Source organism: Pteropus alecto, unplaced genomic scaffold (genome assembly GCF_000325575.1).
Source record: "Pteropus alecto unplaced genomic scaffold, ASM32557v1 scaffold171, whole genome shotgun sequence".
In the NCBI taxonomy this organism is placed as follows: Eukaryota; Metazoa; Chordata; class Mammalia; order Chiroptera; family Pteropodidae; genus Pteropus; species Pteropus alecto.
Window position 1 is genome coordinate 2,187,092 of NW_006431925.1, and position 14,398 is coordinate 2,201,489.

The window sequence follows — 14,398 nt, forward strand, 5'->3', positions numbered from 1 at the left end:
TTCCTACTAAATACCTGACTTTTTGACCTTAGACGTCTGCTGGTCCTATAGTGTCTGATCACTGAATGGGCACCTGATGGTAATACCTTTCTATAGCGGACCCACTCATATGCTAGAGAGGGCTGCTGCCCACACATCTAACAGTTGGATTGACAGGACATGACCTCTATCTGGACCTAGGCAATCAGATGCTCCTTACCTTCTCCCCTATCCTTGGAATGTATGTTCCCCACACTGTTTTTACATTATGAGCTACTTTAAGGACAAAGCCTTGAGAGAGGAATTTGTTTTTATCAGGGTGACATTGGTTAATAAAATTATATAGGTTTCAAGTGTACAAATCAATAACATGTCATATGCATGTTGCATTGTGTTCACCAAAGTTAAATTTCCTTCTATTGCCATATATTTAACCCCTTTTACCCCTATCTACTGGGAGAGCAACATTTTGAATTTCACTTGGGAAAAATCCAGGAATTGCGAACAGACAGCACCAGATCAGAGCCATGCAGTGCTCTCTTCACTTCTTCACCCTGAAGATTTTGTGAACATAGGAATGGAAAAAGTGTCTGCATGAGAGGATCATAGACAGACAGCATTGTGGCAGTGGCCCCATATTAAACCATGGCCTTAATAACGGAGTGTTTACACATCTTTAGTCTTGCTTCAATAATTGTCAGAGTGCGACAGTCTCCATGAAAAGTGCTTCATCCAGTGAATGTTTTATCTGTTAATTTGTAACATCTGTGGCTGTCCAAAGTATGAATCGAAACTTTTCGCTCAAGGGAGTGTCAGGAGCAACAACTGAAACATCTCCTCTCGCAAATGCCAGAACAACCTGGTGGAAAGTGTAGGGCAGAGGGCGGGTCCCAGGGCTGTGAGCAGAAAAGACCTGGCGGAGGAAATATCGCGAGGCTTCCGCTTCTGCTGTCCCGCGAGAAGTTCCCCAACGGGAACTTACGGCTGGTTCTGGCTTCTGGAAGCATCTTAACCTTCTTTAGAGAATTCAACAGCCCCAGATAATCAAGTTTCGCAAGTTTCCGTTCAGTATTCTCCAAAGACAGTGTTCACCTGGGGTTTAGAGGTAAGCCATGCATGTGTATTCAGAGTTTTAGTTGGTATCTCCGTTTCATAGTTTTAAGGAAAGTCTTGGAATTAGATTGAGCTATTTTGCTGAAGAGGCGCACCAAGACCGTATTGACACACGGGCGGAGCATGACTTGTACAGATTAATAGTGTTGCTTTCATCTGAATGGCCAAGATGAGTTTCTGGTGGTTGTACTGGCTTGTGAGCATTGTTTCTTGATAACCGTGAGATGATGGTTTATTTACACTTGGTTTAAGTGAGACGCCCAGAGGACTGTGCCTTTGGGGCTGGTTACGATCCAAAAATATGCCTACATTCGATTCCTTGGTTCCGGGGGTGCTCTGTACCTACCTTGGTGGTTTCTGATTTGAGAGAGAAAGCGCATCCACTGCAGTTCTGCATGTGGAGGCCAGTCAAAGAGAGCTCCTGGCCTCTTCTGATCTGTAGCATGAGGCAGCCTTTAGTTGAGATGCATTTCCTTAGTTTAATGTTGTTGCCACTTTGTATTCTTTTCTTGCAATAATCTGTAGATTCCTAATATTATAATTGCGAGTCCTGTGCGAGTTCTTTAGCAATTAAAACTTCTGTCACGATTAGTGAATCTGCCTCCAACAAGAACAAAGAATAAAACAAATTTTTAAAAATCAGAAGAAACAATGCAAGGAAGAGAGAAAAACTAAAAATAAGACAAAAATTTCTAACTCATTCTCAAGAGGAAAAGAGAAGTTATTTATTGCATCCAAAAGTATAGACTTGGATCTATTTGAAAAAATTAGTAGAAGGTTTGGAAGATAAAGTAGAGGAAATCTAAAAGAGGAAAAAAGGCAGAGAGAAGGAAAATAGTGGAGAAATGATCCACATGTTTAAATATTTTCTGATAGAACTATAGAATATCAGAGAAAATGCAGTGAGGAAAAATTAATAAAGAAATAATTCGTGAGAGTCCCTAGGATGGAAAAAAATAACCCCATATTGATGTCGTTCAGCAAGTACCAGCCCAGTGAATTGAAATAAACTCAACCAAGATATATCATTATTCAATTTGGTAACACTAGAAATAGAAGAAAAGGTTAGAGAGAGAAATACCAAAGCAGAGGATTGATTATCGAATTCTAGCAATAATGAGAAAAATCCAAAATACTTTTGGAGATTTTTTAAAAAGCTATTTACAAAGAATAATTTTAAATTACAAAATTAGAAACAAAAATTTCAGAAATATCTATTTTTGTGAGTTATTGTCATAAGCATATGCTTCCAAAATATATCAAGATTTTTTTCTCATGACATAGAACAGATGTTAATATAGTTTTGTGTGTATGTGTGTGTAGGTAATGCTTCATAAATTTGCATGTCGTCCTTATGCAGGAGCTATACTGATATTCTTGATACTATTCCAGTTTTTGTATATATGCTACAAAAGCAAGTACCACTATAGGATTTTCACTAATATGACTACTAATCAGTAAAAAATGTCATAAAAATTATTTTAAGTGTTGCAAATAGTGATCACATATATTTCAATAGGAGAGACAACAAATTTTTCTAAATCATAAATGATCCTGTGCTGGACTTGCAGACTCTAGTAAATAAAGTGTTGGTGTGCTGATTTTAATAATTATTTGTTAGATGAGTTAGAAAATATTAAACATTTTAATTTTAAAAAGGTAAATTCTGGAAATTTATCATTTTGGTCACTGAAACACATGATACTGACTGGGTATCCTTCCTGATAATGCTGGGTTTCTGTGTGACAGTGAAATACAACCACGGAAGAACAGGCATCACAAGAAGTGGAACTTAAAAAACGGTATTTATCATTGTATCATTTGATTCATTCCTGTGTTATGCAATCTGGGTTTGCAATCTACATTTCCAGAAAATTTTCCTAAAGGCAGTATTGATATTCTGTTTTTTATTCCTTACCAAAGAAAGTTACCTCTTTCCTTTCTCCCTCTTTTATATCGAATGATATGTACCTTGATAGCAAGGAATAGAGAAGAGAAATATGTCTCTTTGCCATTAAAATAGAGAGTTCATAAACAATGTGTTCCTATAGCTATAATGCTTGTGTGCATGCTCGTATTATGTGTGTTAACTTCATCAGGGTTTAATCTTTAACTGTACTGTTGGAGATTACTTGGTACAGGCTTTCTATTTATAGCCTCATAAAAGTGATTTTTGAAGGAGGAATAATCTTTGCTGTGTTATTTATTGCGTGCAATACACCTCAGTAAATAAATTGTACACAGAAACAGTTGATTGTGTAAAGGACGATCTTGGTACAGAGCAAAAGAGGACTACACTTGCATGCTCAGCACTAATCTCTCTTGCTTTTTGTATTTGTGCCAAGGTACTTTTGGTAATATTAAGTGAGAGGAGCCACATAGTATTTTAAAGAGCTCCATGGGAATTTGTCCCATTATACAGCTGAGAAACTATACAAAACATCCATCAGTACTGACCACACCATTGAATATTGCATTGTGGCATCAACCCAAGACATTACATTTATCTAATCATTGACTTTACATTTACCTCAATCTATTTCAAGACAAGAAATGAAATGCTTGCTGCAAATTACATTTCCAGCAATTTCTGATAAAGGAAGGAAATGAACTTTGAATGGAGCAATTGTTTTCTAAATGGATTTTTAAGACATAGTATATTGGGTCCTGAGTTCATTGATTTGTAGTGGACCAAGAGACACAGGTTGAAAGGGGACATCTCTCCAGTAGAAGAGAGAATTGGAATGAGATTGCTTATTCCCTGAATCAGAGGCCTTAAGCCAAATTTAAAAACCTGCTCACAGAGCAAATTTCTTTTAATTCCTTAAAATTTCAAAATCTTATAAGCACAGGGACATCTTTTATCTTCTGAGACATTTTAAAGATAAAAACACATTAGTTCAGTAGAAGGTTCAAAGGATTAGAAATGGGATATAGGATCTTTCACTTCCTTGCTGAAGATCAGTTGACTGTACATGTGTGGATTTATTTCTGAGCTTTTTATGTCTACTATTGCTTGATTCATATATTTTTATGCCAATGCCAAACTTTTGATTACTGTAGCTTTGTAATATATTTTGAAATCAGGAAGTGTAATGCTTATAGGTTTAGTGTGATGAATATCAGTTTATCACCATGACTTTTGTTCAAATATCATGGTTATTAATATTGACTGTTAACACAATTAATTCATTACTATATTGTAAGCAGTCTGTCTTTAGGTTATACATCCTGTGTTCCAGAAAAGAACATGCTTCAGTAATGATCATTCAGTGATAAGTCACTTCTTAAACAACTTTATCTCAACTGGGCCATCATAGTGAACTGTTTCTGAAAGTTCAGTTTTAAAATGTGGTGTGATTGGACAATAGGTCACTCAAAAACACACAAGCAAACAAGCAAGCAAGCAAGCATCATTCAAGAATATGATCTCCATTTATTTTCTGGATAGTCTATTAAATTGCTATTAATAGACTTTAGTTGGCTTCCCTGGACTGCCTTTTTTCGCAGATAACTCCTGCAAGTTGCACTGATATAACTTCTAAAAATATTTCTACTATGACTATTTTGACTGCAAACAGTAACAAAAACAAGAATTTAGTAGGGTCTTACCAAGAACCAGTCACTTCAAATACATTGTCTCAATTTATTACATTAATCTGTAATTCAAACAATTGTGTAAGATAAGGATTTTAATTATTTTTAAAAAATAGCTAACAGTCAAGATTGGAACAGATGATTTTGAAACAGTTTTTGTATACTGGAAAGTTACTCCCTTTTCTAGTCCAGTTTTTTTAGATATGGCATTAAATGCAGAGAATAATTACAATAAAATACCTCTGTAAAGCACCTTTCATATGATTAGCTTAAAGCACTTTTTATTGCATTACCTCATTAATCTTTGTGGTATCCTACTGAGTGAGGGTGGCATATAAAATCTCTTTTATAGATTTTTATTTTTAAAGTGAAATGGACTTTAACTTCCAGGTGCTTGCTCCATGGCATATGAATGACTGCTTAAACTAAAAGGTAATAGGCTTAGATTTTCCTATTTCAAAATACTTAGTTAATTTATTAAATTATACTTTCAGCTAACAGTTATTGAGTGGAAGTGTACATTATGTAATTATTAAAATTAAGACCCTGAAAGATACCTGTAATATGAAAAGGGCTTTAAATATAAGACTGAGTGTTTTTAAGAGATACGGTAGGCTCTGGGGGCCCTAGAAAGGTTTTAATTGGGGGTGACATAATAAAACTAGCATTACAAATGTTCATTTTCATCAAGTAAACAGGAAATGAATCTCTGATGAGCTTTGTGCAAAACCCCTCCCTAGAATTTATGGCTTACCAACCTTCTGTCCAAGATTTATATAGAGGCAAGGTTTCAGAAGATTTGGTTTTAGTCATCTTAATTTAAGAGATATTTAGCAAGCCCCTGTTGTGGCTCCAATATTTTAGAAGGAAATTTTTCTCTCTTAGATTTATATGCCCTTCAACTGGAGGGCTTAAAGGCTTATTCACTCATGAGTTTGGCGATTAATGTTGGTAGTTGGCTTGGAGGCCTCAGTTCCTCTCCATTGAGGCTTCTCCATGTAGTCTCTCCATGAAGTCTCTTTTCTTAGGCAAATTTAGATATCTTCACTTCTTGGTAATTGAGTTCCAAGGTTGAGTGCTCTGATACAGAGAGCAAGGCAGAAGCTTTATCCTACTCATGACATAGTTCACTTCATATACTACTTGTCTGAATAGTCACCAGCACTTATTTTCTATTGGGAAGTGTTAGTTACAATGGAAGATCCTAGAGAATAGTGTCGCCGTCTATGGAAAATTCCACCTAGATAAAGAATTAGAATATTGCCAACAGAGTATAATCTACTTGTGTATCTTTCTTGATCACAAATCTCTGCATTGCCTTAGAGGTAATGACTGTCTTGATTTTTATAGTAGTCACTTACCTGCATTTCTTTAATTTTTTTTGCCACTTCGTGTGTATCTGTAAATGACGTAATTTCATTTTGGCTAGATTTTGTACACTGTGTCATGCTGCAATTCTTTTTCTTTTTACACTGTACAATTCAATGAGGTTTTTTTAAAAATTATTGTTGGCATACAATAATATATTAGTTTCAGTTGTTCACCCTAGTGATTAGAAATCTGTATAACTCACAAAGTAATCACCCCACTAAATCTAGAACCCCTCTACCCCTTATGTGTTTATTGCAATATTATCGACTATATTCCTTATGCTATACTTTATATCTGTGACTATTTTGTAACTATCCATTTGTAGTTCTTTATCTCTTTGTCCTTTTTCACCGATCCCTTCGATCCCACTCTCATCTAGTAGCCCTCAAAATATTCTCTATTAGTTTGTTTCCATTTTTGTTGTTGTTTATTTTGTTCTTTAGATTCCACATGTACGTGAAATCTTGTGGCATTTGTCTTTTTCTATCTGACTTACTCCATTCACAATACCCTCTTAGGTCTATCATGCAATATCTTTTTCAGCCCCTTACTTATAGTCTATATGTACCTTTTAATCTGAAGCAAGTCTCTTGTAGGCAGCATGTGTAAGGGTCTTGTTTTCTTATCCATTCAACCACCCTATCTTTTGGTTGGAACATTTAATTCTTTTTCATTTTTCATTTCATTTGAGGTACTTGTTGATAGATATGTAGTTATTGTCATTCTTTATTCATGTTTTTGATACATCTTTTTTCTTCTTCTTAAAGAAGTCCCTCCAAAAATTCCTGTAATACTAGCTTGATAGTGATGAACTCCTTTAGCATTTTCTTGTCTGGGAAGCTCTTTATCCTTCCACTCTAAATGATAGCTTTGCTGGGTAGAGTAATCTTGGTTGTAGATCCTGGAGTTTCATCACTTTGAATATTTTGTGCCAAGCCCTTCTGTCCTGCAGTTTCTTTTGAGAAATCAGCTGCCAGTCTTATGGGAGCTCCTTTATAGGTAACTCACTGCTTTTCTCTTGCTGCTTTTAAAGTTCTCTTTGTCTTTAACCTTTGGTATTTTAATTATGATGTGTCTTTATGTGGGCCTCTTTGGGTTCATTGTTTTTGGGACTCTTTGTGTTTCCTGGGGTTGTATATCTGTTTCCTTCACCAGGTAAGGGAAGTTTTCCATCATTACTTCTTCAAATAGGTTTTCAACTTCTTGTGCTCTCTCTTCATTATAATTTGTATTATAATGTGAATGTTATTATGTTTGATGTCCCATGGGCACCTTAAATTATCTTCATTTCTTTTTTTCTTCTTGCTGTTCTGATTAGGTGTCCTTCGCTACCCCATCCTCTATATCAGTGATCCTCTCGTTTATCCACTCTGTTGATTTCCTATAATATACTCTTCATTTCAGATATTGTATTTTTTATTTCTGACTGGTTCCCTTTTATAATTTCCATCTCCATTTGTGTGTGTGTGTGTTTATTTCTTTGTTAAAATTCTCACTGAGTTCATCTACTCTTCTCCTGACTTCATTCAGCATCTTTATAACAAGTGTTTTGAATTCTGCATCTGTTAGATTGCTTGACTTCATTTTTCCTGGAGCTCTGTTCTGTTATTTCATATGAGACATGCTTCTTTGTCTTCCCATTTTGGCTGCCCTTTTATGTCTGTTTATATGTACTAAGTAAAGCTCTGAAGTCTCCAGTCTTTTTAGCGTGGCTTTGTGTAGTAGGTGTCTAGTGGCACAGTCCTGAGAGGCGTCCAGCTGCAGGCCAAGTTTAGCCCCAGCCTGTGTCCCTCCAGGGCTACCTATTAAGATTCAGCAAGCAATCCACAGATACTGTGCTTATAGTTGCTTCAGGAGGCCACGCCAAAAACCGAGTCTAGGTGTCATCAGTGTGGGGCGTGGAGCTGCTCAGCAAGGGGCACAGGGCACACCGAGAACCCCACTGGATGTGGCTTGGATGGGGCCACGAGTTGGGAGAGGTGGAGTTTTGGGGAATCCTTTGGGCCAAGAGACCTCTGTTGCCCAGTTTGATGACTCCTCAGCTGTAGTGGTGCTGCATCTACACTCTGAGAGGGAGGAGGGCTCAACTGAGGAACAATGGATACTGCCAGCACTTTTGCCCGAGAGAAAGCCTCACCTCTGGCCCTTGCTCCAACAACTCAGTGTCCCCCTGTAAGTCCCTGCTGTCCCTCCACCCCCTTCCCCCCCTAGCAGCTCACCAGGCACTGGTGCGTAGAGTGAGCAAGTCCATCTCCATGAAATTCTGATTGCAGTCATGGCCTCTTTAAGAGGAACATCTGCACCTGCAGGCTGCATCTGCCATAGCCTCTGTCTCACTCAGCTGCTAGGGACGGGCAGCCTCATGTCTCTGCCCTCTCCTACCTCCTACTGTTGCAGGGTGACTTATTATTTCTCTTTGTAGTTATAGGGCTTCTGTTCATCCAGACACCAGGTGACTCTGCTTGCCGTTTGCTCCATGTTTCTGTCACAACTCTGCTGTGGTCACTAGAGGAGATGTACAAAGCCTCTAGTATCTATGCTATCTTGCCCAGTGTGCAATTATTCTTTTGTGTCTTGGCCTTTCTCAGTTAACATGTATGTGGGATTGATTCATATTGTTGCATGTAGATCATTCTTAGAGTTACCATGTGTTGAGTACATTCATCTCCAGTAATAACCAAAGCTATAACCCTTTATTTATTTTTACTCAGCAAAGAGTAAGCTCAGTGTGCGGCCTCCAGTCACCCCCAATGGCCCTCACCTGCAGGTGATCTTGGCCTGCCTGCTATACCTAGGGCATGGGAGGCACCTACCCCAAATAGGACTGTATCCTGATGCCTCTGCTGGAACAGGTGGGGCATTAAGGGTGGTAGGGGTAGTAGGTATGGGCAGATTTGAACTGTTATTCCGATTTGAGCACCTCCTCTATAGATTTCTAGGGTTCTGCATGCCCAGAAAGAGTCCCCTCATCGGGCCAAGCCTTCCTGCAGGCTAGAATAATCCATCTATAAGGGAGTGAGTCCCTTGAACCCCAAAGCACAAGGCAGGTGCTGCTGGAGGGCAAGATGTGAGGTGATGTTGCTCATTTTCTCTGTCTCTTGCCCAGAGAAATGTCAACGTCCCCTGTATCTCAGCTGCACTAGCCACACCTGGTACTTTCCCTTGCCTTTTGTTGGAAGTTGGCAGCTGTATCAGTAAGCTCAGCAGATGTGTATTCTCTCATCTTGAATGTTCCTGACTTGGGAGCTGCCCTGATGGCTGGGGTTGTTGCTGGACTTTTGCTTTCCTTTGTATCTGGGGTTGAATGGCATGGAGTGCGTCATCTCTTCACTGTCAATCACCACAACATCTTCCTCTTCATTCTGCTCACTTTCCCAGGGATTCCACTCTTAGCATCCCAGTAAGGTTTTGTCACATGTTCACGGACCTTAATCCATAGCAGTTTTCGCCCTCCTTTGCAAAATGGCATGCCAAGGTCTCCAATTTATTACCTGCTTTCTCACCTTGTCTGCTAGTTCTGAAGCTAGCAGAGAAGAGAACAACTGCATTTCCTTCTCTAACATCAACTCTTCTTCCAACTTTCTAACTTGAGCTTCAGCCTCTAGTTAGGCATTGGTGGTAGCTGAACTGCCCACAGTAGAGGCCATTCCACTGTGGCAGCTATTCTTTTCCCTTCTTTGCCACAATGTGCTATGTACAGTTTCTTATACAAATGCATTAAACTAGCTGGCATTTGGGGAGCATCCACAATAGTCCACAAGTATCTAACATACTGGCCACCTTCCCTGCACTGAGGTTTATGACCAACCTGGGATTTCTTTCTCGGATTCCTTTTCCCAAGACCCGTTTCTTCAATCTCCTGGGTGGCTCACCAATGTTTGGGTCCCAATTTTACGAGTTCACTGGGGGAAATTTGAAACTGACCCCAATACATGAAGGGCAAGGAGAGACCAAAAAAAAAAAAAAAAAAAGGAGGGAGACTACTTTGGGTGGCAGTTTTAATAAGCAAGAGAATATACATACAAGTCTTGTTTTGGGTAGCTGCAAGATGAGTAGGGCTCTTCAACTACCTGTCAGAATCTTGAGTTTATATAGAGGCTGTAATGGGGTTCAGTCACATATATAGTCCAGATGGTCTCAATAACACATTACTCTCTCAAGGCTACATCCTTAAAGTACCCCCCAACACAGGGACAATATATTCCAGGGCAGGGGAGGGGGTTAAGAGTCTCTGATTGGCCAAGTCCAGCTCCTGGGTCAACTGGCAGTTATGTCCTTTCAATGAACTTCTGCTACAGGGTTCCAGCAGAGAGGTTGCTTTAAGGCTGGAGGCTTGGCAAATACTATACCAAAGCCCTTGCTTGACAACCAGGTTGATTTTAATTAAGAGCATGCGGAACATGGAGCATGTCCCACTGTCCTCAGAGCTGTGAAGCTAGTAGGAGACATCTTTAATTCTGCAGCCAAGAGGGATGTATGTGTATACACACCAGAGAGACACTCAGGATGTGTATTGTGACCAAAGATGGCATCAGGGAGGAGGTGGTTCTTCTGAGAAAGGAACAATTTGGATGCCTTTCTCATTGATCAGTTCAAAACTGATTTTTTAATTTTTGTACCTTAGATCTGTTGGACTAATTTGTTTCATTAAAAAATAAAACCTGAAGTACTAATTTAGTCAAAACAAACTGTCTGTCTGTCTGTCTGTCTCCCTACCTAGGTATATTATCTTGAATTGGTGTTTTCAGCAGAGGACTAGAAGGAATTTGGAAGCTCTCACTGTATAGAGTGTAGAATTATACTTTATCCCCTATTTTCAATCTGCCTTTTTGCTTTCATCTCTCTTTTACGTAAACCTCAGTTTGGGTTAGTTCATTTATTTAGACCAAAGATTGGCAAACTTTTTTTCTGTAGAGCCAGATAGTACGTATTTTTGGCCATGAGGAAAATAGGGTCTCTGTTACAACTACTTAATTGTGGTTCTAGATTCCTACACTTCCTGAGCATCTCTGGGATTCAGCAAGAAAATTTATTTAGTTTCTATACATTTTTAACCAAGTAGAAACTTAAGTAGTCTCAAAAGTTCTGAGAAGTTATTTGTTCTGAAACATTAGTAATTTTTCATTCACCTGTTTTCAGTCTTTCCAAAAGATAAAGGACAAAAATAGACTTTTATTGATTCTTTTTATTTTACCTCTTGCCTTTACCCATTTGAATTTGCACTTTACACCTGTGCTGTATTTTGTTAGAATATCAAAAAGAAGTAGAGGTAGGGGAATGTCTTTAGCTGCTCATCTTTCTCCACAAGCTGACCTACTCTTTTGAATCACACATATTTCTACTCATTAACTTCCCTAACTTTTACAACTTTTTTCTTTAGTGAAATCATATTGAATGCATGGTGAACATGACATACTGCAATATTTATTTGTTGTAACTGAATCATGAATGTTGGTATTGCCTCTTATCTAGAAGTTTGTCTTAAACTTTTCTTTTTTCAGAATGGAACAAATATGTAAACATGAATGATAACCAAAGACTGAGGAGGCTTGCGTGACTTTTTTCCTACTTAGTAAAAGAAGATAAACTATTATAGCTACACTAGATTTTGCAAAGGGCTATGTTAATAAACCAGTTTGACTGCATTTGATAACTAATACTATAATAAACTGGAATGTTTCATTTAATGGTCATTTATTTATTTTGGTGTCATTTCTATCATGACATTTTTTGGCCTTAATTTTTAAAATCAAATATTTGATATTGCTTACCTCGGCTATTATCTGGGTATAATCTAAGTTTGTATAGTGAAGGCCATATATTAATATATCAGTTCTGCTATAATAATTAATGAAATGTTTAATTTTTTAATATCTTTGCATCTTATCTTTTTGCCAAGAGGCATCGTATTTCTGAAGAATATTAAAGAGAAATTAAGGCTGGATCTCTAATTTTTTTACTTCTATCTAATAAAAAGGGTGAGATAATATTTCAGAATATTAACTAGTACTGAAGTTTAATTGTCAATAGGAGTTAATATACATCTTTTTTTCTATTTTAGAATAGTAAGATAAATTAATATAAATTAAGGTTAATCCAATCTATTATTAATCTTTAATGATGTGAATAGGGTGCTATAATGTGTTTAGTTTTATTCTATCCATTTTATTCGGTTATATGAAAATAAATAGCATACTTACATTGAGGGATATTTATGATCTAAAAGAAACTTTTCCATCTCAGCAAGCTGTGGGGACTGATAAGTCCTTCAGCTAGTCACCCATAAACTATCGTACAGTGACAGATTTTCTCTCTGAGATACTCTCTAGCATTCTATACAGAAGCCAGCACACTATAAGTAGATCTGAGAAATGGTGAGCTCCATCAGGAAATGAGTTGCTCTCCTAGTAAGAATCTGAATAGATACCCTGAGACTGAAATCACTGAATTTTTATCTTAACAGCACACACATACATTGACATATGACTCATCGACCTATAGTATAAACTAGATATTATACCATATTCTTCTTCTGAAGAAGAACCTAGGGCCCAGTACATCCCTGTGTTATTATAAATATTTCTAAGAAATGTGTTCATTGTTTTTTTATAAAACTAAGCCTAGGATAAAGGCAGAAAATAATATGATATTACTCCCAATCAAGAAAGTAATCATAGAGGAAAATTAGTGAGGCATTTGGTTCACTTTCTAATTTTCATAGGTTTTTATCACCATATGCCCCATCAAGCAGAAATTACTGATTTTAGAATAGTGGATTGGCATATTAAAGATTTTATTAATATTCTTACTGAGGGTGGAAGGATGTCCTACCAAATACACTATATGTCCTGAGCCATCAGCTGATAAATGGTTTTCTTTCTCCTATAACTGGAAAATATGAGTCCGGGAACCAAGGGTAACATGAGAGTGGCTTTCCATCTATTGATTCTAATAACCTAGTCACCAGTGTTGCTTCCCATCTCTGCAGGATTAAATTTTGTTGGCCTAAAAAATTTACTTCTCAAAAAATATGTTCTCTAAGGTAAACATTGTTTTCACCAAATGCATGCTGAGACTACCACCTGATTCTTTATGACGTTGTGGAAGTACAATATCCTCCAGTACTCCTATATTTGTATCAGTAATTAACCTTAGATATTTAAAGCATATCTTAATTTGCTCTGCCTGATCTACTTGTCACCACCTCCATTCTGTTCTGGAATACTGAATGGTATAAACCAAATCAACAATCTCTGATTTCTAGTTGATTCTGCCAATAGAGGGGTCTTGGCAAAAGATCTGAAGGAGGGAGAGAATGAAGTCAAGAGATTTGCATTTCAGAACTCTCCCTTTAAGATGCCTGTTCCTACTTCTTTGGAGATAAGTAAATTTACAAATTCACTCTATTCCTCTGTCCTTTTAGACATAGGCATGGTAATGGCTCAATTGCTACAGAACCACAGGTTAATGCACTATTTAATTGGGGGTTGTCAAGGATAAGCATGCAATCATTTGTTTAGTAGATACAATAGTTCCCCTTTATCTGTGGAGGATAATATTCCAAGACCCCCAGTGGATACCCGAAACCACAGATAGTATCAAAATCTATATATACTATGTTTTCCCTATACATACCTATAACTTATAAATTAGGCACAGTATGATATTAATGATAATAATAAAACAGAACAAGTATAACAATATACTGTAATAAAAGTTATGTGAATGGGGTCTCAAAATATCTTCTTATACTGTATCTACAGTGTAGATAGCTGAACAAAGGGATGATTCACATCTCAAGTGTAATATGTGAAATTTGATCACACTACACAGAATGGCACACAATTTAAAACTTATAAATTGCTTATTTCTGGAATTTTTCATTTGCTATTTTTGGGTTGTGATTGCACATAACTGAAAACACAGAAAGCAAAACTACTGATAAAGGGGTACTACTATATTTTATGGGTTGTTACATCATAATAGTGAAGTGTGATGATGTTGTAATTGTTATTTGAAATGTAAATATGGATAGAAAGAGCTGTACGTATGCTTATAGCCAGGGTGGTGGAATGTGCCTGATTGTCTCTTGACAGCTGCACAGCATTGTCTCTCTTTTGTGCTCTCTACATTATGACAGGAAATGAAAGATTGGGAACTATTTTCTCACAGTCCTTGATAGCAAGAATGTAGGTTAGATTGTGCCAGAGAGTCATTTGAGATTTGGAAAGAAGAAGCAGAAGCCATACTTGTATAACCTCCAGTAGTGGTGGGTGTGCTCATGAACATTGATAGACATACATTTCACAGGAATTTCCTGAAAATTACCTACCTTCGT

The 14,398-nt window shown here is 37.3% G+C and overlaps 1 non-coding gene across 1 annotated transcript; it reads right to left on the bottom strand.

Annotated features, from left to right (window-relative positions):
* Positions 1 to 2,407: 2,407 nt before the first annotated feature.
* LOC112475558 lies at positions 2,408 to 2,510 on the bottom strand. The gene has a single exon (XR_003044760.1). It is a non-coding gene; the product is annotated as a U6 spliceosomal RNA (small nuclear RNA).
* Positions 2,511 to 14,398: the final 11,888 nt, after the last annotated feature.